Consider the following 24,950-nt stretch of genomic DNA (forward strand, 5'->3'; position numbering starts at 1 on the left):
TTTCCCTCCACACTTTTGCATCATGCTATTTCTCTCACCCAAGAATATTTCCAACCTTTCTGTCCTATCTTATAAATTTTGTATGGATCGGGTATTTTTCCACTCTGCATTTAACCTTCTTTTGGAATTTTCCTTGAGGAATCACCCCTTCCCCTGCTCTCAACCCCGGGGGCTCTGGGTGGGGCTTCACTTTACCACTCAGAGATGCATCATGGTACCTGGGCCTAAGAAAATGGCATTCCACTTTCCCTGGCCTCAGTGATTGGTGCAGGAATCAGCATGTGACCCACTCAGAACTCAGAGACTTTTGCTGAGAATGCTGCATTAGAGGCAGATACGTTCTCCACTAGACCTGAATTTGAGAGGAAGAAAGGTTTGGAGCTACTGGCTACCATCTTGAAATTATGAGACTCAAGCCAAGTGGAGAATAGGGCTAACGCAGAGAAAGTAGAGGAACGGTGAGGGAGGAAAGTGGGCCATGCATTGAGCCTTGTATCAGGCCACACCTAAAGCCAGCCTTGGGCTTCTTGTTATGTGGTCTTTTTCTTTATAATCTTTTGCTTAGATGGATTTTTACTGGGTTATCTATCCACCCCCCAAATACCACTTTATACAAGTTACTATAAAGATGATATGGAAAAATGCATATGAAGTACTTCGCACAGTGCCTTACATGAAGGAATTACTCAATAAATGTTAGCTATTCTTAGAGTGATGGTAGAAAGAGATGAAATCAATATCATATTTAAACATTTTAAGTGATGGTTTTTCCAACAGTTAAGAGTAGCTCTGAAATGCTGTGCAGTAGTGAATGATGAAAACCGGGAAAATAGGAGGAAAATATACCAAGGTCTGCATTTGATGTTGGACTTTTCCTTTGCTATTCTCAGTAACAGTGCCTCATGGGTAAAGATTGTTTTTCCATGCTTACGAAATTCCCCATATCATCTCTGATTTCCCCGGGCATTTTGTCATACCCTCTTAGTAAGCTAGAAAAGGTGTTCAAAGAAGCTTTTCTTTTTGAATTTTGATGTTGGAGTCTCAGATGCAGGATGGCACATAGTTTAACATCCTCACAACAAGATGCTTCAGTCTGACACAGTTCATTGGATACTAATCTGACTTTCTTACGTGGCTCCAGTCTCTCAGGATCTTAGACAAGGGCCATTTTCCCAGGTGGCCATCCACCAATCTGGCAGATGTTCCCCAAATGGGGAATTAATTTGCTCCTTATTTCAGATGCATAGTGGTTCATTTGCTTTGGAAATATTTCCTGTTGCCTAACAGCAAGATCTTCTCTGAATGCTTAATATTATTCTCCCCATCAGAGTTCAAATCCTGGCTTGACCATTCACTGACATATAATTTTATCAAGTAGCTTGGACTCTCAGTACCTCACAGCAGCAATATTTATAAAATGCAGAAAGTTGTATTTTCCACCAGATGTTGGGATATTGCTTTGTATGCTGATATTAATGTAAGATGTTCCAAAGTGAGTGGTCATTATCACCCCAACCATTTTTAGCTGAAGGGGATTTAATAATGCTGACTCTAATTTTCTTTTGGTCTGTAATTTTAGGGTATGTGATTCTATTCCAAATAAAGCTTAATATTTGTCTTGATTTGTCTCAGTCCTTTTTTCCTCAGAGCCTTATATCCAGAACAGTGACTGTCATCCCTATTGTTCCAGATCTTTTATTACATGCTGGTATTTTCTACAACACTCTGCAAGACAGAGGTTTCCCCGGTGCTTACCTTGTAAGAGAGACAAAGCTGATGAATAAGTGTGAGAAATTTACCAGTCCATCTAAGTGTTTAGCAACTCTTTTTCTGAGCCTTCCCAAAGGGCATTGGTTATAAATGAAATGAAACTGTTATTCTTTTTTTTTTTTTACTGTTATTCTTTATTCTACATCCTGTAGAAATTGTTTCTCCATAGGACAAGGGAACTAGCAGAGGTTGTTAAGGATTCTTTAGAGAAACTGCACTACCAAATGGTATAATTTTCTATAATTGTTACTCTCATTTAATAGTTAAGTTCTGGAATTTTGAATGAGATTTTTCTTCCCCTTTCAAGAATGTATACTTTTGGATAGTGACAAGGAAGGAGAAATAGGTAAATGAAGTTGACTATCAATCAAAATGAACTCCCAAGAGAAAAACAAAAATGAATAATGAGGGTAAGGGATTTGAAATGTGAGATGTCACACATATTATGAAAGTATAAAAACAAAGAGGGAAACAAAAAGCATGCTAGTCTTAGGGTAGTGTTAAGCTCTGGGGAGATGCGGTGGAAAGGGATTAGGGAAGTCTTCAAACAGTGCCTTAAATGTATTTGTCTTGTTTTATTTCTTGTTTTTTTAAAAAGAGAAAATTTTAAGTAAATATGGCCAAATTTTAAGATGTGTTAAATATGGGTGGATGGTAAATAGTTATGCTGTTGCTTGTAATTTTGTATATTTTAAGTGTTTCACATGAACACTATTTTTTTAAAAATAGAATTTAAGAGCTACCATATGATCCAGCAATCCCACTCCTAGGGATATATCTGGAGAAAACCATAATTCGAAAAGATACATGCACCCCAATGTTCATTGCAGCACTATTTACAATAGCCAAGACATGGAAGCAACCTAAATGTCCATCAACAGAGGAATGGATAAAGAAGATGTGGTACATATATACAATGGAATATTACTCAGCCATTAAAAAAAGAATGAAATAATGCCATTTTCAGTGACATGGATGGACCTAGAGATTGTCATACTGAGTGAAGTAAGTCAGACAGAGAAAGACAAATATCATATGATATCACTTATATGTGGAATCTAAAAAACAGGTACAAATGAACTTATCTATGAAACAGAAACAGAGTTACAGACGTAGAAAACAAATTTTTGCTTTCCACAGGGTAAGGGGGGGAGGGATAAATTGGGAGATTGGGATTGACATATACACACTACTATATATAAAATAGATAACTAATAAGGACCAGCTGTATAGCACAGGGAACTCTACTCAATACTCTGTAATGGGGACTTCCCTGGTGGTCCAGTGGTTAAGACTCTGAGCTTCCACTGCAGGAGGCCCAGTTTCGAACCCTGGTTGGGGAACTAAGATCCTGCATGCCACATGGTGTGGCAAAAGAAAAAAAAAAAGTAAAAAAAAAACCAAAACTCTGTAATGGCCTATTTGGGAAAAGAATCTAAAAAGAGTGGATATATGTATATGTATAACTGATTCACTTCGCTGTACACCTGAACTAACACCACATTGTAAATCAACTATACTCAAATAAAAATAAAAAAGCCTTTTTAAAAAGAATTTAAGGAGGGCTTCCCTGGTGTTGCAGCGGTTAAGAATCCACCTGCCAATGCAGGGGACATGGGTTCGAGCCCAGTCTGGGAAGATCCCACATGCGGCAGAGCAACTAAGCCCGTGTGCCACAACTACTGAGCCTGCGCTCTAGAGCCCTCGAGCCACAACTACTGAGCCTGCGTGCCACAACTACTGAAGCCTGTGCACCTAGAGCCCGTGCTTTGCAACAAGAGAAGCCACCACAATTAGAAGCCTGTGCACCGCGACGAAGAGTAGACCCCACTCGCTGTGACTAGAGAAAGCCCGTGCGCAGCAACAAAGACCTAACGCAGACAAAAAAAAAAAAAGGAATTTAAGGAAATGCATTATTTACCTGAATAGAAGAATAGGATCATGGAATTTTATGACTTGAGAGATTAGAGTATGATTCTCATAGTTTATACTCCACGTATTATGAATGAGGACACCAAGCCCGGAGAGGTGAAGTGATTTTTTTTAAAGAGCTGGGCCCCCAGCCAAGAGCTCTGTCCAACATCTCATAAGAGTAACCCCAAAGCAAAACCTTCCTAATGATGAAATATACTCAGCTCTCTCTCAGGGTACGATTCTTCACTGGAGACATTACAAATATGTCTCAACATTTTTAAAAAGGGACACTTTGAGCTTGAAATTAATTCAGCTCTGCAAATGTACTCAGTGCTCAGTAAGTGCAAGGCAATGTGTGTTCTCCCAAGACAAGGCTCTTACAGATCTTTTCTGTCTGTAACTAGCTCCCTGACATCTTTTCCCTTAATTGATTTAATTAAGGCAGAGAGAGATAATAATGAACCCAAATGTCCTTGATACACCAAGGAGGGGTTAGAAGCCAAAGATCAAGTAGGAAAAAACCCCAGGAAATGGTAGCCTTGAACTCTCCCGATGTGAAATCCATATTTAAAAATAAGTGGTGAAGGGGCGTCTATGGCCAAGTGAGGAGGAATAGCATTTAGGTGTCCCTGTGGAAAACCATGAATGTTATGTTGTCATTATCAGTCAGAGATCCAGGATCTAGAAATATCAGATAGGAAAACCAACCCTCCTAAATCATCTCTCTGATAGTTTGTGTAACCAAAAAATGATTATGAAACTACTTGGAACAAGAAAGACAAAGACTAGAAAGAAAAGAGTAGAGAAGGGGTCGTCCTACAGAGGATGCTCTGCGTTGGCAGACAAAAGGAATAAGCCCTAAAATGCAGAGAATATGAAACACGAGGAGATGCTGGTTGCTTATGTTGGCAAATAGGAGAACAGACTTGTTGAAATAGGCTTTGAGAACTCTATCTCTAGACAAATTCTAGCAACGAAATTTCTTCTTATGTGACTGAAACCATTTCCTTTAAGGTCATTGGATGGGGCAGCCATTTCTCCAGGGTTCTCCCAAATCTGTGATTCTAAATCCATTTCTGTCATCAAGGTTAAGTGTTGGAGAACCAGAAGAATTGCTACGGATTGTTTGCCTTCTAGGTTCCATGATATAAATGGGTTGAAGGAGCTGGGGGCGGTGAGGTGAGTAGACAGGCAAGGAGGCAGGTGTTGGCAATTGAGGAGTAGAATAAAGATGGAGAAGAGTTTCCCATGTACATTTGGGAGCCACATACATTCCTGTGTACATATAGTCCATATATTACTATTCAGCCATCTTCATGTGGTCTCATATATTGACAATGGCAGAATCTGAATGTGAGGTTGCGGGGAGGTGCTGTAGAGATGACTGCCACCAATGCCCCCCCAGCCCCACCCCCATAACCACTGCTATCCACAAGGTCACAGGGGGTGGGGGTATGAAGGGTAAATGTCTAAGGATGAGGTGGGGATGAGATCAGGACAGGGGGGAGGGAGAGAGGTAGGATCGACAATACTTCCCAGTTTGCCTGAGATAGTCTTGGTTTATGCCTTTTTTTCCCCTATAAATTATTAAAAGTATAGCCCCTTTCATTCTCAGAAGTGGCCCTATTTGGATGATAAAGTATATAGTTACCCGAGAGGGGTCATAGGCCGTAGGACAAGCATATGTACGGCCTGTCTTAATCCAGGGAGGAAAATTAACATCATCCCTTGAAAATTTTGGCACTGTGATAGTTTGTGCTCTGACTCACAGCTGAGTTAAGGGGCAAAATGTCAGCATCACCACAATTCCTTACCTCCAGCTGCTACGAACGTTGTGTATTTAAATGGTTCCTGTCTTTGAAGCTGCAAATGAGCCCTGTCAATTTCCCAGGGTTGTCAGGGTCCTTGCTGAGCTGCGAGCCCAGCAAGGGCAGACTGACTTGACTCACCAAAATGACCTGCCTAGCTCTGTAAATGAGAGTTTGAATATCTTCTGCAAAAATTGCTTTTATAAAAATTACCTTCCCGTTTGAATCCGGAAGTCTGAGCCACATATATTTTGCAGCATGTTTGAGGCTATATTCCCAGAAAATTTCACTGATTATCCTTAAGATCAGCCAACATTGACTACCATCCTTGCACAGATGAAAGAATGAATGATTAAATCTGAAAAGAAATGTGGGGTGTTTTAAATGAATTGGATTCTTTTGCCATTGTAATCATCTTATTCATGTATTTTTCCCCCTCCGGTAACATTTTGATATACAGCCCATGTTTGAGATCACCGACGGAAGCAGGCACAGAAATGAAATGAACTTCAACAATAGACAGTTTTATATATTCCAGGCAGTTCTCCCTGTAGGCCAGGGAGTGCCTAATAATGAAATAAAGTTCTCAGGGCTCACCAGCAAACCACAAAGCAGCTAATTTGGTAGTTTTTGCAGAAAAAGTACTGGAAGCTGCACAGGGTTTGTTTGGGAAAGAACTTGGCCAAGTTAGTTGATTAGGGTGTTTCAGGAAGGACAGATTACACTCCATTCACTGGCAGCATACAAAATAGAGATGTGGAGTGAATTCTATCTAGGAACGGCCTTTTCTTGAATCCCATATTGGGGCTGGGTAGAACTGTTCCACATAAAGGAAAATCATACCTTCTTTTCCACATAACTGCTAATAACAGCCCCAGCCCGTACACACAGAGGTGAAAGAATAAAGGACACCAATCTTCTGTGTGGTCTTGGGCATGCCCTGCACATAATTAGAAACCCAGTGGGCATAATGAAAGAAGATGAAATAGAAGCTCGAAACTGGACTTGCAGCCACAAAGGTAAGATCTATGCCACCTGGGAGGAGAAAGTTCACAGGGAAAAGAAGGTGGCTCCTGACCCCTTCTGGTATTTCACGGTCAAAGGGAGAGACGAGTCTCTCCAGTTCAGAGGCCAAGACAGGAGAGAAAGAAATTTTGGTGGGTGGATGCAGAAGAAGAACGGATCTCCCAAGAGGGAAATGTTGCTTTTGTGCCTTCTGCCAGCTTCAGATATTAGGAGATTGGAGGTGGGGACCCCCTGCTTTGTGACTCTTATGTGTTTACAGACCATTGCGGCTGGGCTGCAGCGGCTGGGAATGGGTCACAGGGTTGCCGAGATAATGATCCCCTCAGCTCAGGGCCATGGGGCAGGCCTGGGGCAGCCAGATCCCCTTGGTGGTGTCCTCAGGCCATGAGCGGCTGTATCCTTGCTCCAGTGTGATGCTGAAATCTGATCATTTCTGTGTGTGCTTCGTGGTGAACCAAGACTTGGAATAGAATGCCTCCCTCTGGGAACACCTCTGGATGGTGGTGGGAGAGGGGGTGTTGAAGATGTGGAGTTTACCTCTACAACAGGGTTGGATTGTGTCCTGCCCAAAGATATGTCCACATCCTAACCCCTGGGACTTATGAGTGTGGCCTTCTTTGGAAATCAAGTCTTTGCAGATGTAATTAAGTTATGGATCTTCAGATGGGATCATGGTGGATTTAGGGTGGTCCCTAAATCCAGTGACTGGTGTCCTTATAAGAGAAAGGAGAAGGAGATTTGACACAAACAGGGAAGAAGGCCACGTGAAAACAGAGGCAGAGATTGAAATCATGTGGCCACAAGCCAAGGAACGCCAGGAGCCACCAGCAGCTGGAAGAGGCAAGAAGGGATTCTCCCCTAGAGCCTTTGGAGGAAGCATGGCCTTGCCATCACCTTGATGGCCTCCAGAACTGAGAAAAAATAAATGTCTGTTGTTTTAAGCTCCCAAGTTTGTGGTAATTTATTGTGGCAGCCCTGGGACACTAATACAATCTCCAACTGCCATCCTCTCATTGTGGGAAACTTCAACCTATATGTACTCCACTCTCCAGGACTCCATCCCTTCCTTTCCCTCTTATATCCTTCCTTCCCTCTCCCTTTTCCTGTTTCCCTTCCTTCCCAAAAGTCTTCACTATCTCCTCTGCTCCAGGTACTGGCAGGCAAGGGGACGCCAGGAAAATTCAACATGGGGTCTGCCCTCAGCTCATTGGTGGAGGAGACAGACCTACACAGGTAATTTCAAGATACAGTAGGTGTGGAGTTGCTGTCAGTACAATGTGTATGGGAATTCAGAAGGGGGAACAATTAATTCAGTGGGCGTATGGGAAGATTTCCCCAGAGGTGGGAGCATTTGAGCTGCATCTGTTGAAGCCTTTGTGAGATGAAGATGGGAGGAAAATGGAACAGTCATTCTAAGCAGAGGGAGGATGTCATTTGGGTTGGATCTCTGATGGATGATTCATCAGTGATGTATCATTTACTGCGCTTATTTTTACTCCTGTGACATGTGATGAAATATTGGGTGCATCCCATTACCTACATTCCATTTTCCCAAAGGTCATTTCTGGGTTCAGGGTCTGGACTCTGTTGAGTGTGGGAATTGATTATAGCGCAGAGTTCTCCTAAGAGGTGTGGTCCTTTCTTGGCCTGGGATGTACAGAGGTGCCATATTGGATCTAGGACTCTCCATGAAAACACGACTTACTGGAAGGGAAAAGAATCGCTCTAAGTAGAACAGAGGCCCTGGGTCCCCTTGAATACAGACCTAGGTTTAGAACACTCCTGGGGTCGTGGGGTACAGATCAGGACACTCAAAGGCTCTAGTGATATGCAGAGAAAGGTACTGCAGATTCTTTTAACCTAGAGGTAAACTGGCTCATGAAGGACTATAAAAGTTTCTGTACCCCAAGGAGAATGGAAAAGCAGTATGACTGCCTCATTTAAAATTAAAAGTACTTTGAAGTCTGAGACTATAGTACTATCCAATTTTGAAATGTATGCTTTTGACTTAAGTTGGATTTGGCATCTGAGCTTAAGCCCCTACACTTAACTCCTGGCATTCCACAGTCCAACTAGAGGCAGGCAGACTTAGTCCTGAAACGTTAGAACTGTGGACAGTACTCCACCTATGCTAACTTAAGCCAGAGGAGGATCATTATAGCTCCCACCTTGGAAGTAGGTCACTGTTAAACAGAAAGGAGCCGGTTCAGAGTAAGGCGGGTCAGGGTGAGGGAAATAGATGCTCCTGGTGTGGTGTCAAATCCCTTGGTGTACAAAGGGCAAGTCTGACTCACATCTCCTGTGTCGCTGGGCAAATTCTTTCACCCATTTGTGCCTCATTTTTCTCACGTGTAAGATGGGGATAATAGCTGCTACATATGCTTGTTATAAAATTAACATGAGTCAGTACATGTGAAGTGCTGAGCGCGTAATCAAGCAGTCATTAAAGGTCATGATCGTGACCATGGTCACTTACCGCAGAGAGTCACACGAGACGATGATGTGAAATGCCTAGCGTAGTGCAAACCCTTGGTAGGTGCTCTACAAGCGTTAATGAACCCCCTCCGAAGGCATTCCCCAGCAGACCTGGCGTCCGAATGAAGATCTTGAGAGACACAATGCCTGTGAGTTCAGAGCAGACGTGGATTCCTGCCTGACCACAGAGAAGGGATGGCTGTTGCAGCGTCCCCAGACACCACGCCTTGGAGGTAACAGGAGCTGTCCCCTACCACCCCTACTCCAGGCCTGGCAACAGCCCGAGCCATGGCTGGTGGCAAACCTGTTTCCTTGGTGCCATTTCTAGAAACTACCACCAGTACCGGCTAAGGAGCAATCGGTCCTGTATTTACTGATGTGAGGGTGCGTGGATGGGCAGTGGTGTGTGTTAGGGGTGGGGTGGGTGGTCCAGACTGGCCCAAGGCAAGGGCTGCTCTGGGGCACGGGGGCATCCCTGAGCATGGGCTTAGTGCCGCAACGCATGGTCTCATCTGCCTCACGCTAACCCGGAAGGGTGGGCGCTCCATCTCTGATTTATAGGAGAGGAAACTGAGGTTTAGCAGAACAGTGACCCACGCAAGGCCACTCGGCTGAATCAAACTCGATCTGACTCGGAGCTTCTGCACCTCTCCCTCCACCCAGCTGCTTCTGACATCCCTCTCAGGATGAACACACACTTCCGTTTTCCCAATTTTTCTCCTAAAATTTCATTTTAAAGGGAAATGCAACATTTTGTTGCTGTTGTTAAGTAAAAGTGTTTTTGTGCCCAGAGAAATACCTAGGAAACGTGAGAGAATAATTGAATCGAACATACAAACTTTCTAATTCAGTGAAAAGACCATATTCCTGTAAAGATATTACCTAGTTTTGCTGTCAAGAGAGGAATAAATCAGGAAATTACAAGACAAGCCAATTTTCCTTATGAATCTGGAACAAATTGAAACTAGAATATTATTGCTACAATCATATACAGGGAAAAATTCTTTGGAGAGAGAACTTTTAAATTGTTTTAGATATTCATTTCTGTGTCTTAAAAAAAAAAAAACACATTAAGAAAGAGATGGTAAGAGGAATCTATAGAATTTTGGCTAGATTCATCCGGTTTCTCAACCTTGGCACTATTGACATTTTGGGCTAGATCATTCTTCTTTTTTTTTGAATTTTATTTTATTTATTTCTTTTTTATACAGCAGGTTCTTATTAGTTATCTATTTTATACATATTAGTGTATATATGTCAATCCCAGTCTCCCAATTCATCCCACCACCACCCCCTTGGTGTCCATACGTTTGTCCTCTGCATCTGTGTCTCTATTTCTGCCCTGCAGACCGGTTCATCTGTACCATTTTAGGTCATTATTCTTTGTTGTGGGGTGCTGTCTTGTACACTGTAGGATGTTTAGCTGCATCCCTGACCTCTACCATTAGATGCCAGTAGCATCCCCCAATCCCCAAGTCGTGACAACCAAAGATGTCTCCAGACACTGCCAAATGTCCCTTGGGACAAAATCACACACAGTTGAAAATTACTGAGCTAGATGAAACGATGTTATCATCAGTTAATACTTGTGCTTGTTCTCACGGTTTGTGGCATCGTATCAAGAGCACATCTGCTTCCTGGCAGTTCCCAAGACCTGAGGGCAACTGGCAGAACAGAGAGACCTCTCCACGATAGGATCTTATTAGGACTCCATTTTTCTTCTATTTTGTAAATAACAACTTTATTGAGATATAATTCACATACCATAAAGTCCACGCTTTTAAAGTATGCAATTCACTGGTTTTTAGTATATTCGCAGAGTTGTACAACCACTACCACTATTTAATTTTAGAACATTTTCATTACCCTCCCAAAGAAACTCTACACCCATAAGCCTTCATGCCCCATTTCCTGTCCCTGGCAACCACTAGTCTACTTTCTATCTTTATGGATTTATAGAGTTCCATTCTTGAATGTGAGATACTTGGCTTGAAAACCTAACAGCCAATATGGATAGAGCCCCTTCCTCTGACCTAGTAACTTCTCTTCCCTCTTAGGTGCTTTTAATTTTGCTTTAAAGTCCAGCTCAGGATTCTCTTCTTCCAGGAAGCATTCCCTGGTTTCCTCTCTGGTCCAATTGTCTAATCATCACCCCAGGGCTCCTTTCCTCTCAGCTGTGGAGCCAATCGCAGCTGTGAGCTACATGGCAGTTTTTCTTTGGCGGAAGACTTTTGCCGGGGCAGACACCTTCCCATCACACACTCAGGCCACCACTTAGTGGACAGTGTCATGGAGTTCAATATGGCTGATCTGTCCTGGGCCTCAAAGGGTGCTTTGTGGGGATGAAAAGTGTCCATGTTTAATTCTCAAAACAACTTGATGAGATAGCTGCTATCACTATGCCCATTTTAGAGGTGAAGAAACTGAGACCCAGAAGAATTAATTAAGCTGTTCAAGGTCACTGAAAGTAGTGAAGTGGGATTCTGGTCCAGGATCTGGGTGTGTAACCGTTGTATAACACTGCTTCCCTGGGGGAACACTGCCGGGGCATGTGACATACATTAACCTACTTTAGTTCTCACGGCAGCTCTGGAAGGTGAATATAATTATCCCATTTCCCGATGAGGAACCTGATGTTCAGAGAGATGAACTGTCATGCCGTTCACAGGTGGCAGAGCCAGGATTCAAACCCAGGTTACACGTGCTCATTCCACAGGGATGCTGCCAAGAACAGTACCAACGACCTGGTCCTTCTAAAGGTCAGCCCGGAAGCCTTAACTCTCATCCTGCTGGAAAGAAGAGTCCCTGATTATTAAAGGGAAGTTGCTTAGTTGTCTTTTTTTTTTTTTTAATAATGATTTTTAAATTTTTTTTTTAAATTAAAAAAAAATTTTTTTTGGCTGCGTTGGGTCTTTGTTGCTGCGCGCGGACTTTCTCTAGTTCCCTGGAGTGGGGGCTACTCTTCGTTGCAGTGCGCGGGCCTCTCATTGCGAGGGCCTCTCCTGCTGTGGAGCACGGGCTCTAGGCACACAGGCTTCAGCAGCCGTGGCATATGGGCTCAGTAGTCATGGCGTACGGGCTTACCTGCTCCGGAGCATGTGGGATCCTCCCGGACCAGGGCTTGAACCCGTGTCCCTGCATTGGCAGGCGGATTCTCAACCACTGCGCCACCAGGTAATCCCCACTTAGTTGTCTTTTTATCTCCGAGTGAAGGTGAAAAATATGAAGAATTTCTCCAGAAGGATCTGAAAAGTTATCCCTGGCAGAGACAGAAAGAATGTGGAAAAAGAAACATGGCGGTTATCCTTAAGATCCTGAAAAGTAGTTAGGAGAAATAAAAATTCAGCAATTTGCATGCCTTAAAGAATCTTCCAGACTTGAGGGCTGGCAAGCGTGTGAGTTGAGCATGAAGAGAAGGGATCGTGGGCAGGCCGCATTGGTCAGGATGCTGACGTGGCTCTTCCCCGAGAGCCTCACCTCCTGCAAAGGCTGGCCTGTCTGGGAGATGCACACACCTTGAACGTGATAAATATAGATGAACATACTTTGAACCTGAACGGAAGTTCATCAAAAGAGAGTTAATTATGGGGCTAGTTATTTACATAATTTAGATGACAATCTTGAAAACATAGTTATACTTCAGAGATTCATGACTTTAATCAGGCTGCAAAAAATGATGAATAACACAGATTAAGCCAGGTTGATTTGCACAACTATTTTTTTTTTTTAATTATTATTTATTTATTTATTTATTTATTTGGCTGTGTTGGGTCTTCATTTCTGTGCGAGGGCTTCCTCTAGCTGCGGCAAGCGGGGGCCACTCTTCATCGCGGTGTGCAGGCCTCTCACTATCGCGGCCTCTCTTGTTGCGGAGCACAGGCTCCAGATGCGCAGGCTCAGTAGTTGTGGCTCACGGGCCTAGCTGCTCCGCAGCATGTGGGATCTTCCCAGACCAGGGCTCGAACCCGTGTCCCCTGCATTAGCAGGCAGACTCTCAACCACTGCGCCACCAGGGAAGCCCTGCACAACTATTAAACGTATAAGTCAGCACCTATACATAGAGCAAAATGCCAGGCATTGCAAATGATCTTAGAGCCATTTTGGAGAAATGAGATAATGGATCAAAAGAGAAAGTATGGAAAATAAAAATTGATCAGGGCAGTTATTCGAACGTGGAATTAGATGAATCTGTAACTGCTTTAATCAAAGTAGATAGCTGTAACATAAAAGAGTATATCTTAGTGAAAGCTTAGTGGGTAGGAACACGATATAAATGAAAGGATTTTATTACCATAAAACCATAAAGTTCAATTTTATGCAAAAATTAAAAATGACAGGCAATATAACAATTGGGCTCTCCAAGAAATAATATTCCATAGACGTCATCTACTTTCAGGCTGGCTATAGATAATTTGATGGCTTTAGTAACAGATAGCTGACCACGTGAAGTGACTTGCTCTGTCTCTGGAGGCTTCATCTTACCTGCAGATTTTTATCCATGCCATTCCATCTGCCTGCAGTGCCCTGCCTCTTCCTGTGGGCCCACAAACACATTTTCATCCTTCAGGATGGAATGTAAGGCAATCTGGCAGCATAGCAGAAAGAGGGCTTTGGGCTTGGGGTCCCAGCTTAGCCATTGCCTGGTTGGCTGGTCTTATCGGTTTACTTAACTTCTCTTATCCTCTGTTCCTTACATCCTCCAATAGGCAAGGTTAATCTCCCTCCCCAGCAAGCTCCTCTGTCATTTTCTCTTCCCGTTTCACTGTCACAGCATTCACAAGTATAGTCCGTTTGCTGTTTATGTGAATGTGGCATTTGCATTGCAATCAAGGGTCTTGGGTTTAAAATTTGAAGCTGCCACTTACTAGCTGAGCCTCAGGTTCCTCATCTTCAAAATGGAGATAACACCTGTTGAGGCAAAGACTGACAGCTGATGACCAAACTGTTCCTCTGGGCAAACAGCCTCCCCTGTAGCGATGCATGGTCACGTGACTGAGGAGAGCTAATGGAATACAAGCAGGAATTGTGAGGGCCGTTTACAATACTGGTCCTTAAGAAAACCTCCATGCTTTTCACCCCTCTGCCAGATTAAGGTAGTTGAGAACAGTGACCAATAAGCCATGTCCTGAAGGCAGCAGAAATGCAAGATGGGGGAGCCTTAGCTCCTGAATCATTACTTGCAAGAGCATTTTCCCTCCACCCCAATTAGGAGCATCCATTTGGGGCTACAAGTGAGTGAGGAACGAACGTCTCTTGTAGTAAGCCACTGATAGCTGGGGGTTTATCTGTTACAGCAGCTAGCATTACCTTAACTAATGCACCAATCCCATAGAAGCGGGCCCTGTTGTGAAGATTATAACAACGGTTGGCAGAGTTCCTGGCACATAATAAGCCCTTACCAAAATCTGATAAATGATTGGACCATTAAGTCCTCCAAAAGAGAAAATAGAATTTGTCTAGATGATGATTTTCCCTTATGGCAAGCCAAGTTTAATTTTGTTCTGTCAAGTTAGATACAAATAATTGGAACTCCTAACAGTTTTGTAAGGACTGTACTCTCTTATGGCTAAATTAGTGTAACTTCTAATCAAATTTCTCACAGATTCCCAGAGTATTGGTACTGAATGGGACCTTCGTGGGCAAGTCATACACACAGCCTTCTCATTTTGTAGATGAGAAAACCAAGGCTTGGAGATGTTATTTCTCTGGGATAATTAGGGGCAGAGCAAGGACTTGTAACCTGTAATTATTTTCACAATTAAAAGAGATATTTTCTGATCCTTAAAGTTAGATGGTGGCTGAAAATTGGAAAATAGAAAAGTTTTATTTGATAGAGAAAATAGGAAGAGCTCTAATGTAGACACGAGTTACATTTCTCATCTTTTGTGTATGTTATTTATTTCACAGAGTTTAACAGAGATCATGGTGATTATATAATTTTGAATACTGGGCAACAAGACTTGATCCTGGACCTCAGGGAAAATTCAAGGTTCCCTGTGTCATTCTTGGGGCTATTAGTGCGGGGTATGACTGCTGTGGCTGTTTTGACAAAATGACACCCCACAGAGTGGAGGAGTTCCCACTTCCTTCTTGAGGAAGCAGTGAGGAGGCGGGCAGTGAGAGTTGGAGCCTGTAGGTTCTGGGTCAAGCCCTCTGCCCAGCCTGGCGCTTCCACAACTCCCTGCCTGGTGGGGGCAGGCTTTTTGGTCCCCGTGGACCCCAGTACAGCCCCAGGTGTGCAGCTTTCAAAACCAGGAAGTTGGAGCTGTGGATTGGGGCTGGGGAACATCCTGCCCACCCCTCCTCTGCAACTCCCGAACTCCCTGCAACTCCCTGCAACTCTCTTCTGAAATATCCTGAACGGTGATTTTGGGGAACTGATCACTTCTTTTTTCTATAAAGTGACTTCTCACCTACGGTAATTTGTTAATAATTTTAATAAAACCTAAGGGAGGGGGGCTGGTCTCTCACAGGTTCCCTTTAGCCCACCAGAGGGTGGATAATACGTCCAGACAAACTGCCAAGAGAGAGCAGAGAGGAGGCCCCTCATCTCCTGTGAAGTGTGGTTAATAGCCTTTCCAGCAGACCAGTCCTGGCCTCATTCATGTGGTGTCTCTAATTAGCCTGCGATTGGGATGGGGGGCGTCAGCATTGCTGCTTTGGCCACAGAGGAAACCACAAACTAACATTTACAAGGAGGTTGTTTTACCGAGAGGAGGTCCGGAGCCCTGGGGCTCTTACATGATTATCATTACCCCATAAATGCCAGTTTAGTATTTAAGGCCTGTGTGGTAGAAAAATTGAGACTAACTTCTTCATACCATTATGAGAGTCTTATTTCCCCCGCTTTTTTTTGGTCCTGAACAGCCCTCCTCGACCAACCACTTTCCTTGCCAGCTCTTCCTCAAACTTAGTTTCTGCAGTGCTGTCAGACACACCTGTCTGTAACCTACATAAAGATGAGCTGCCACATGGCCCTTTCTCAGCGTGGAGTAGAATCTGACTATTACCCCAAAATACTTAAAAGTAACAGGAATCTTCACTACATTATGGAGAAAATGCTGAAGACAGGTTACAGTCATAATGCACAGAAAATTCCTAAAAATTCTTTTTTCTCCATTCCCCCCAGTATAGCAGCATCTCCCCAGTATCTCTCTTTCCCCAGTTGTGCTACTAACTACTGCTTGGGTCCCTTACTCCTTGTGCCTTTAAATACCTATTCTCTGCTCTTTTTTGTATTATTATTTTTTTTTTTTAACATCTTTATTGGAGTATAATTGCTTTACAATGGTGTGTTAGTTTCTGCTTTATAACAAAGTGAATCAGTTATACATATATATATGTTCCCATATCTCTTCCCTCTTGCATCTCCCTCCCTCCCACCCTCCCTATACCACCCCTCTAGGTGATCACAAAGCACCGAGCTGATCTCCCTGTGCTATGTGGCTGCTTCCCACTAGCTACCTATTTTACGTTTGGACAGGCTTCCAGGTCCTCCTCTGACAGCCTCTGTTATGCACATAGAAAAAGCCCAGAACTCTTTCGAGTGGGGTAGAGTATAAGGCTCTGAATATTTATATGTTAATATTTTCCTGTCTCATAGCTTACACTCGTCCCTTCCGTTTTAGTTGTGCTTTCTTGTAAGGCGGCTTCATTTCCACGATGGATGCCTTGGTAGGGAGTATGCTTAGACATGTATCAGGTAATTTTAAAGCTAAATCAGGCTCACAGAACCGAATAAATAAAGTGGTGACTGAGTTCAAGGCACTGAAAACAAACGCCCAAGGCAGACAACAGGAGGCAGTGAGTTGCTTCCAAAACCATTTCGAGAAACCCCTTTGGCCTCAGCAGCCGTTTTCCCTGTTGTCTCTTCTTTGTTTCTCTTCTTCCTCTTTCTTTCCGTCTTACCCTCCCAAGCTGTCTACAACAGCACCCATAGACACTGCCCAGCACAGAATTTTGCTGACTTCTGGTATGAAGGAAATAAGAAATGGAAGAGAAGAAACTGCAGGGCAGGGAAAGTGAGTCCAAACTTATACTGAATTTCATAGAGAAGGAAAGGAAAACTCACCCTGAACTCCTGAAACTGGGAGTTAACACTTCCAGCCAAAGAGAAATGTGAAAATGAAGCCTTCACAGCACTGCAGACAGAGAAGTGTGGCTCTCATACTTCTAACTGGCAATGCGGTCCTCTCCCCCTTGGGGGTTGGCGTGGGCTGGTGACGGTGGGGAGAGGGAGATGGCTCGAAATAAAAGGTCACACAGGGAGATTTTATGCGAAAAATAGAACTGTAGCTGACATGATCAATTTCTTGGTACAGGAGGGCTCAAACTACTTAGAAAGCATCTGTACGGAAGGTGGGGATGGACCATCAGGTTAAATGCTGCCTGAGGCACATTTGGGGTCAGACGTGCCCTGGCCTGGGTTACCCCCCAGTTTGCACACTGGTGGATTCCTCTCTGGTGGGCATCTAGCAGGTGTCTGAATATTACTGGCTATTGATTGACTGATTAATTAACCATATTCGGTGTGTCATTTCAGGGAACTGGGGAAAAGAAACGGGTATTGCAGGGAGATCTGAAAGCAAAGAATAGCCGTTCCGACACAGCCATAGACTCTGTTTCCCTGTGCCCTTGGAAATTACTGCTTCTGTAGCTGTCACCACTGTCACGCATCCCACTCAGGGTTTTCTCTGTGGCTGAGCTGCGTGGCGACCCCCCGTTACCCCAGATTGTGCTGGTCAGGTTCACTTCTTGCCCTGCCATATCCCCCCACCACCTCCACCCCGACCCCGACTGTGTCTGTGACAAAGGACAGACGCAGCCTCTGGTCTCAGCCCCACCCCGTGTCCCCTCCCCGTCCCCAGCCTCCTCTCCCACGTCCAGAAAGATGGCGCCTCCCAGGACCAAGAACTTTTGTCAGAGGCTGCCAACCCTGGAAAACACACACTGCACCAAAACATGATGACTCATGCTGAAAAACCTTTCATCATTAACACTTCCTCCCAAAGGATGTTGCTGGAATCGTCGTGCCGTGTAAGCCATTTGCAGCCCAGGTGAATAAGGCATTTTGGCTCCTGTTTACGTGAAACCGTCTTTGTCATAAAGCTGGCTTGATAACAGGGAGATTTCCCAGTGAGGCTGTTCCCAATTCCATTATGTCACTCATCTTTTTAGCAAAAATGTGTTGTGTGCCTCTTTCATGCTTACCGTGCTAGGTGCTGAGACTAAAAAAAAAAAAAAAAAGATGAACAATACCAGTTCCTGCCCTTCAGCAGCTCATAGTCTAGACACAAACACAGATTATTGCAATCCGAGTGCAGAGCACCAGGTGTAATGGCAGCTGTTCCAAGACCATGGATGAGAAAGGAGGGCAAGGAGGGCATCCATCCAGGCGGAAGGATGCTTTTTCTCCTTCTCCAATTCTTCTTAGTTAATCTTGTCACTCTTAACCTCATATTCCCATCCTGTATTTTTACCCTCAGTTCCTTCCTTGCCCTCCCCCTTCCAGACACAGTGGACACATTTCTTGATTCAATCTCAGACACCTTCCCATGTGCTCCAATCCCCGGCCCCCTCTCCCATGGCCCTGATAGCTGACTTTGGTCACGTGCCCACTCGTCTCCTTGCCCTCAGGCTCCCCTTCTTCTTTCCTTCTGCCATCCTGCCTACATGGTCATGCTCCTAAAATACAAATCAGATCACATCACTCTTCGCTTAGAGACAATGCCCGTCTCTCCTAGCTTTCAGTGTGGCTGGGCGTTACGCCATCTGCAGACACTCGGAGGAGGGGGTAGTAGCAGCATTCCCTGACCCAGGAAGAAATGTAATGGAAGGAGGGGACTCACCCACGAGCTCGGAAGGGCGAAGGCAGGGCTCTGGTGGTGACTGCGTATGCGAACCACCTGGGGGACTTTTATAACCACCGACTCCAGAGCTGCACAGCAGCTTCCAGCTATTGGGTCTGGATCTCTGGGTGAGGCCTGAATGTCTATAGATTTAAAAATCTCCCCTGGTGACTCTGATGAACAGAGAACATTGCAACCTTCTATGCTGCTGGAACCCAGCAGGCTCTGTACTGTGGGATGGATTATGTGCTTTGAAAAAAAGCACTCATATCAGCTCCACCTCACGGGAAGCACAATCCTGGTCTCCCTGGTGGTCCTTTGGCTCAGGGTCCCAAACAAAACAGTGATCGGTTGGCCCCTGTGGCCCTCACAGCCCTCATGTTGGCTCTGGTGCTCTGTAAGCTCTACCCACTGATCTAACTTGCCAAAAGCCAGTCTGTTTCACAGATAATATAGGTTTTAACACTTAACCAATTCCTCATCCTAGGTATGTATATTCTGCTTTCTATAGGGATTTAATTGACAAAATTTTAGTTACCTCCTCAAAATAGCATAGGAGTATATTTTATGAAACACATCTTGAACCAAATGCAATCTTTGTTTGCTTCAAACCTGCTTTGAAAAGCATTTTCATATTCTGAGTGTGTGATACTTCAGCAGTTTCAGAAAATACGTAGATTTGCTTCTAATTCACTATGTACTCTTTCTTTTGGGGGGGGCGAATCTGTTGATATTACAAGATCATGAAAAAAAAGTATTGGTTTGTTTCAAGGTTCAGTGTGTGTGTGTTTTTTGGAGTGGGGGAGGGATGGTTTGTTTTTTTCTTAATTGACATTTTAATTCATTTCCTATTAGGAAACACACATTTCTTTGGTGGTAACCACAACCCAGCACCTGCACAAAATTACTCCATGGCCACAAAAAATTACAATGTGTAGGAAGCCTCATATTTTCTTTGAGGGAGACAGATAAGCCGAGACTTTTTTGATTGGTTACACAAGTCTCTGCTACTGGCTTTGGGCTAGTCCAGACACCCACAGCATTGAACTTGGGGCCGGCCAGGCTTTGGGTGAAGCTGCCCGGGCGGAAGCTTTCTTTGCTCCTTACCCTGAAGTCCTCCACGCTTTATTGTGTGCTGCCCTCCACGCGACACCAGCCTAAAAAGACCGTTTGTCTGCACAGCCTCACCTCTGCTTGCCTTGCTTCCTAATGCAGGTCTTTAATTTTGTCTCAGTCACCCTGACCCTTCCCCCAATTTCTTCACCAATTTTCCCCACCTAATAATTATTTTAAAAAAAACATTAGCAATGAAGCTCCCTCTCCCCCCTTGCTCTTTTATCTACGTAAATATCCTTGACGGCAAGACATCTAGTAGAGCGCATTCATTCATTTTTAATCTGTCTCTTCTTGGGGTTACTGTGTTCCAGGGACTGAAGGACCCTGAACAATGGTCTCTGAAACCTTGGGCTAAGCCTTTTTTTCTCATAGGCAGGGATGGTACTGAGGGCATAATGGAGTCTGGTCAAATAAATACCTGTTATCTGAAACACTCCCTTTCAAGGTGAATATGGATTTTCATCACATGAAACCCCAGCTTGAGAGCCAGATTTTTTTGCGCCTGAATATTATTAGCAAACAGAAAAATAATTTGGAGAGACGGCAGACTGAAACACTGATCCCTCGTAGGAACGCTGTTCCTGAGGCAGCCCAGAGAGCTCTAGGGACAGACAGATTCAGAACCACGATGGGGCAGCCTCAGTGCCAGTTCAGAGCAAGACATCCAGGAGGCGCCTGACAGAGGGGTCCTGCTTGTTGTGGTGTCTTCAGGGCTCTGTTGACAGCCGACTTTGCCTTTGCAGTGTACACTCTCCTTGGAGGACCTCATCCACCCCTTCTGCCATCCCCTATCTGTACCTTGACACCTCCCACCATTGTAGCTCTAACCAGCTATCTCCCCCAGCTCTGGAACCAGAGTGGGGTTTTCAGGATCTACAAGACAACTCATAGGATATGGCTCAGAATATTATCTATAGCCCTTGAGAAGGAACGAAATGTCCTTGACTTTGCTTACTGACTAAACTATTATTGTTTTGTCCTGTTTGACTGTTTTCCTTTGCTGCTGTATTTTCTCACTCCTCTGATTAAACTTATTCTTTGGCTAAAGTTTTTCCACAGACAGAAGGCAGGCAGAGGACATGGGTCAGGGGGAAGGACCACAGAGTCCTGCTTCATTTCAGAGTTAGCTGTCAACCTAGGAAGTGAAAGACAAGGGCAGAGGAAACAGCATATGCAAACGCACAGAATTGAGAAATGGCAAAACATGTCCTTGAACCATGAACAAGTCCACGTGGCTGGCGTAGAAGATGCTCAGAGGAGTGTAGTTGGAAAGGAGGCTGGAGAGGCGGGTGGCAGTGAGAGTGAGGAACTGTGCCTGCCAGGTGATGTTTGTACTACTATTTTTATTCTCATTCACAATGAACATGTGCCATCTGTATTAGTTTCCTCGGGCTGCTGTAAAAAATTGCCACAAACTGGGTGGCTTACAACAATAGAAATTTATTCTTTCACAATTCGGAGGTGGGAAATAAAAAATCAAGACGTCAGCAGGGTTGGTTTCTATTGGAGACTCTGAGGGATGATCTGTTCCGTGTCTCTCTCCTAACTTCTGGTGGTTGCTGGCAATCTTTGGCATTCTTTGGCTTGTAGATATATCATTCCACCCTCTGCCTCCATCTTCACATAGCATTTTCCCCTGGGTGGATGTTAGTGTCCAAATTTCCCTCTTCTTATGTGGACATCAGTCATTGGATTAATTCAAGATAACCTCATCTCGCCTTGAGTACATCCTCAAAGACCCTGTTATCCTATTTCCAAATAACGTCACATTCCCAGTTAGCGGGAGCTAGGACTTGCACATACCTTTTTAGGGGACACAATTCAACCATCCTCGACCTCAACCACATGAACATTTTAACAAAGTGTGTTAATTCGATTCAGCAGGTGCTATGGACAGTTCACTCTGTGCCGGGTGCTATACCATCAGCCTTTCAGTGGAACCAGAGCCCAGAGCGTAGATTTGGGACAAGTCTCTTCGGCACTCAGTGCGGGCGGGCTTCCTATCGCCCAGAGTTTGTCATGGAAAGCCCTATCTCAACGGAGAGACACCCAAACCATACAATTGACAGGAAGTGGGCCTATCCTGTGAATGTCTGTATTTTACTTTTTAAATCAAAATTTAATTTAAAAAATTAAAATGTTTTTTATTAATAATTTTTTTGCATGAATGTCTTTTATTTGCGTGACTTGATTAATCCAACCAACATTTGATTGTCTACTATTGATACAAATAGAGCGACCAGGATCCCTATTGCTCAGAGCCATCCTGATTTATGCTGTTTGTCCTACTATCCCATCCAGTTAACCCCACTTCCCACCCTCAACGTGTCCTAGGTTGAATGATAAATTTTAAGGTCACCCACTCTAATAGTCAGAGAGCTATTGCGTTGGGTGCTGGACGCACAAAAGTGAAAGGGGGTCCCTGCCCTTGAAGGACTCCCAGTCTGCTGCAGGAGGGAAGTGAAGAAGCGTTCATAACACAGCAGGACCTGTGCTTGGCCTTGGGTGAGCCAGGATGCCAGGATAATGCACAGAGGTTTGAATGGAGGGCTCTTGTCGATTCATTGAAAATCAGTTAGGTGAATGATTAGTTTACCTCAAAGTGACAGAGGAATAGCTTCTGACAGGTCTAGGATGGCTGGTTGGAGGGAAACCTCTCTGTTACTCTGCTTGGGGGATTCCCCTATCCCCCCGCTTTCCCTCTCTCTCTCTGTCTTAAGCACCTGGCCAAAGGCAGGGTGTCCCCGACTGCCACGGGGCCCACAGGTCGGGGGCCCGTGCGCGGGTGTTGATGAAGGCAGGACACAGGCCCTACATAGAGCCAGCATCAGGAGTAGAATGATGCTGCCGTGGAGGGGCAGCCCTCCCGCCTTCCTCCACCAGGCTGGATGCAGCAACGTGAAAACCCTGGGGGGAGGGGATGGAATCCTCAAAATCTGTTGAAACCAACGATGCACCGTGGATGGCTATCAACTCTTAGATGGCTGGTGGAGATTTTTAGTGACATGATAAGTTGACAGATTAGCTTTTGGCAAACTTGTGTTTTGGAGAATTGGCTTTTGGAGAAATGAGGGGGTTCGGATCATTGGATATCAGCAAAGAAAATCCAGAAAATTTGACGCAAAGTGGTTAAAAGCTCACACCATGGAATCTGTTGACCTAGATTGGAATTCTGGCACTTTCATTGAATAACTGTGTGACCTTGGCAGTCAATTAACTCCTCTGAAACTGTTTCCTGTCTCAGGAGGAGAGTCCTGTATGGGTTAGGGGATGGCATTTGCTAATATAGGTAAAAGCTCTTTCCAGAATGCCTGGTCCAGGGCATGTGGCAGTTGTTATTAGCGTTATTATTTAACTGTCGGTGTTTCCAACCCCAAATTATAGGCTGGCCAATGCCTGAGGACCCCCAGGGTCTAGGCTGCGGCCGAGGAGAGCGCTCAGGAGGGGCAGGCTTGGAATGGAAGACGCTTGCCCTGCAGCCTGTGGGCTGGTTGCTGGGAGACTTTTACTAACATGCTTCTCAAACTTGGTTGCTGGGGATCAGGCATCTGTACTTTGAAAAACTTCTCAGATCCCCAGAGCATACTTGGGGTGTGATGTCCGGGTCCACCCCTGGAAATCCTGGCTGAATGGCTGTGGTGTAACCCGATCATTGTGTTGTGAGCGTTTCTGCGGGTGATTCCGATGCGCCTCAGACCGAGAACCTGTGCTAGGCTGAGGGGCTCTGTCTGTCTGTGTCGCCTCGATCTGGAGTGGCCTCGCTCTGGGCGGTGGTGACAGACCGTGTGCTCTGGCTGCACACCTGCTAGGGCTGGGAGGACCGGAAGCCCACGTTGTCAGTTTAAACCCAGAGATGCTCATGTTGGGCGGGGAGCCCAGGGCCCGGGAGGGCACCTCCTCAGTCCGCAGTGTACACCGTATACCCAAGACTCCATAGGCACAGTCATCGCCAGACCTCAGCGAGGGAGTGTTTGCTTCTTCCTACAGAATTGTATTAAAAAGAAAAGTCTCTCCTTGGAAGGAACAAAATGTTTGCTTTCTGAGGCAATTATCAGGGCCTTTCATAGCAAGTGGAGAGCCTGCACTCAGATACTGACGACAAACAGGCAGTAGGACATACGGGAGTCCTGCTCTGATCTTTCAGCAACCTCTGTCCCTCCCGGCTGCAGCTTCCTGCCACCCCCTTGTGTGGGGCTTTCCCAGGCCGGCCTGATGGGGCCTCAGCTGAGGCGCCCTGTGCGTCCTGCCTCCGAGGAGTTTCCAATGAAGTCCTTTCCTGAAGGAGGGGCTGGGGGATGCCATTGGTTGTGATCACCAGGTTTCAGAAACAGGTTACAAAAAATACCCCTCTTTCCCTCCCTCTCTCCCTCTCAACTCAGGTCAGGTAGATGAAAGAGTGTCTCCAAGTGCAAGGTGATGCTACCCTGACTTTGTAGCCCTTGGGGCTTGATCTCCACCCTGGAGAGGGTTACTCAGGAGGATAAAAGCATTTCCATGGAGAAGTCTCCTTTCTTCCTCAGGTGTCTAACCTGCTCACTAGGACAAGTCCTCCTGTACGAAGGAGGTTTCTTGAGTCTCTCAGAGGACGCTACCAGGAGGGCAGATCCATGGTTGCAAAGCCCTTTCATGGGCCTGCTCACACTATAGGCTCCAGGAACTTCTCCAGAGGGGAACTCAGAAGGTGGGGCGGAAGATTATTCTTCTCAACGGGTCTGAGCTGTTTGAGAGACGAGTGATGTAAACGATGGCGTTGTAGGGACAGAGAGCCAAAGGGTGAGGACCGGCCTCAGGAAAGAGCCCGGGGAGAGCTACCCAAGTCCAGTTTCTCATTTGTGTGACCCCTGACTCGTCTTTTCCTTATTTATTCATTTTCCTCAAAACGTGATGAATTGGTACCTGACCTTCTTTTTGGAAAAAAAATGTATTGAAGTATAGTGGATTTACAATGTTGTGTTAATTTCTTCTATACAGTACAGTGACTCAGATATATTTA

Source organism: Eubalaena glacialis, chromosome 12, assembly GCF_028564815.1.
Source record: "Eubalaena glacialis isolate mEubGla1 chromosome 12, mEubGla1.1.hap2.+ XY, whole genome shotgun sequence".
Classification (NCBI taxonomy): Eukaryota; Metazoa; Chordata; class Mammalia; order Artiodactyla; family Balaenidae; genus Eubalaena; species Eubalaena glacialis.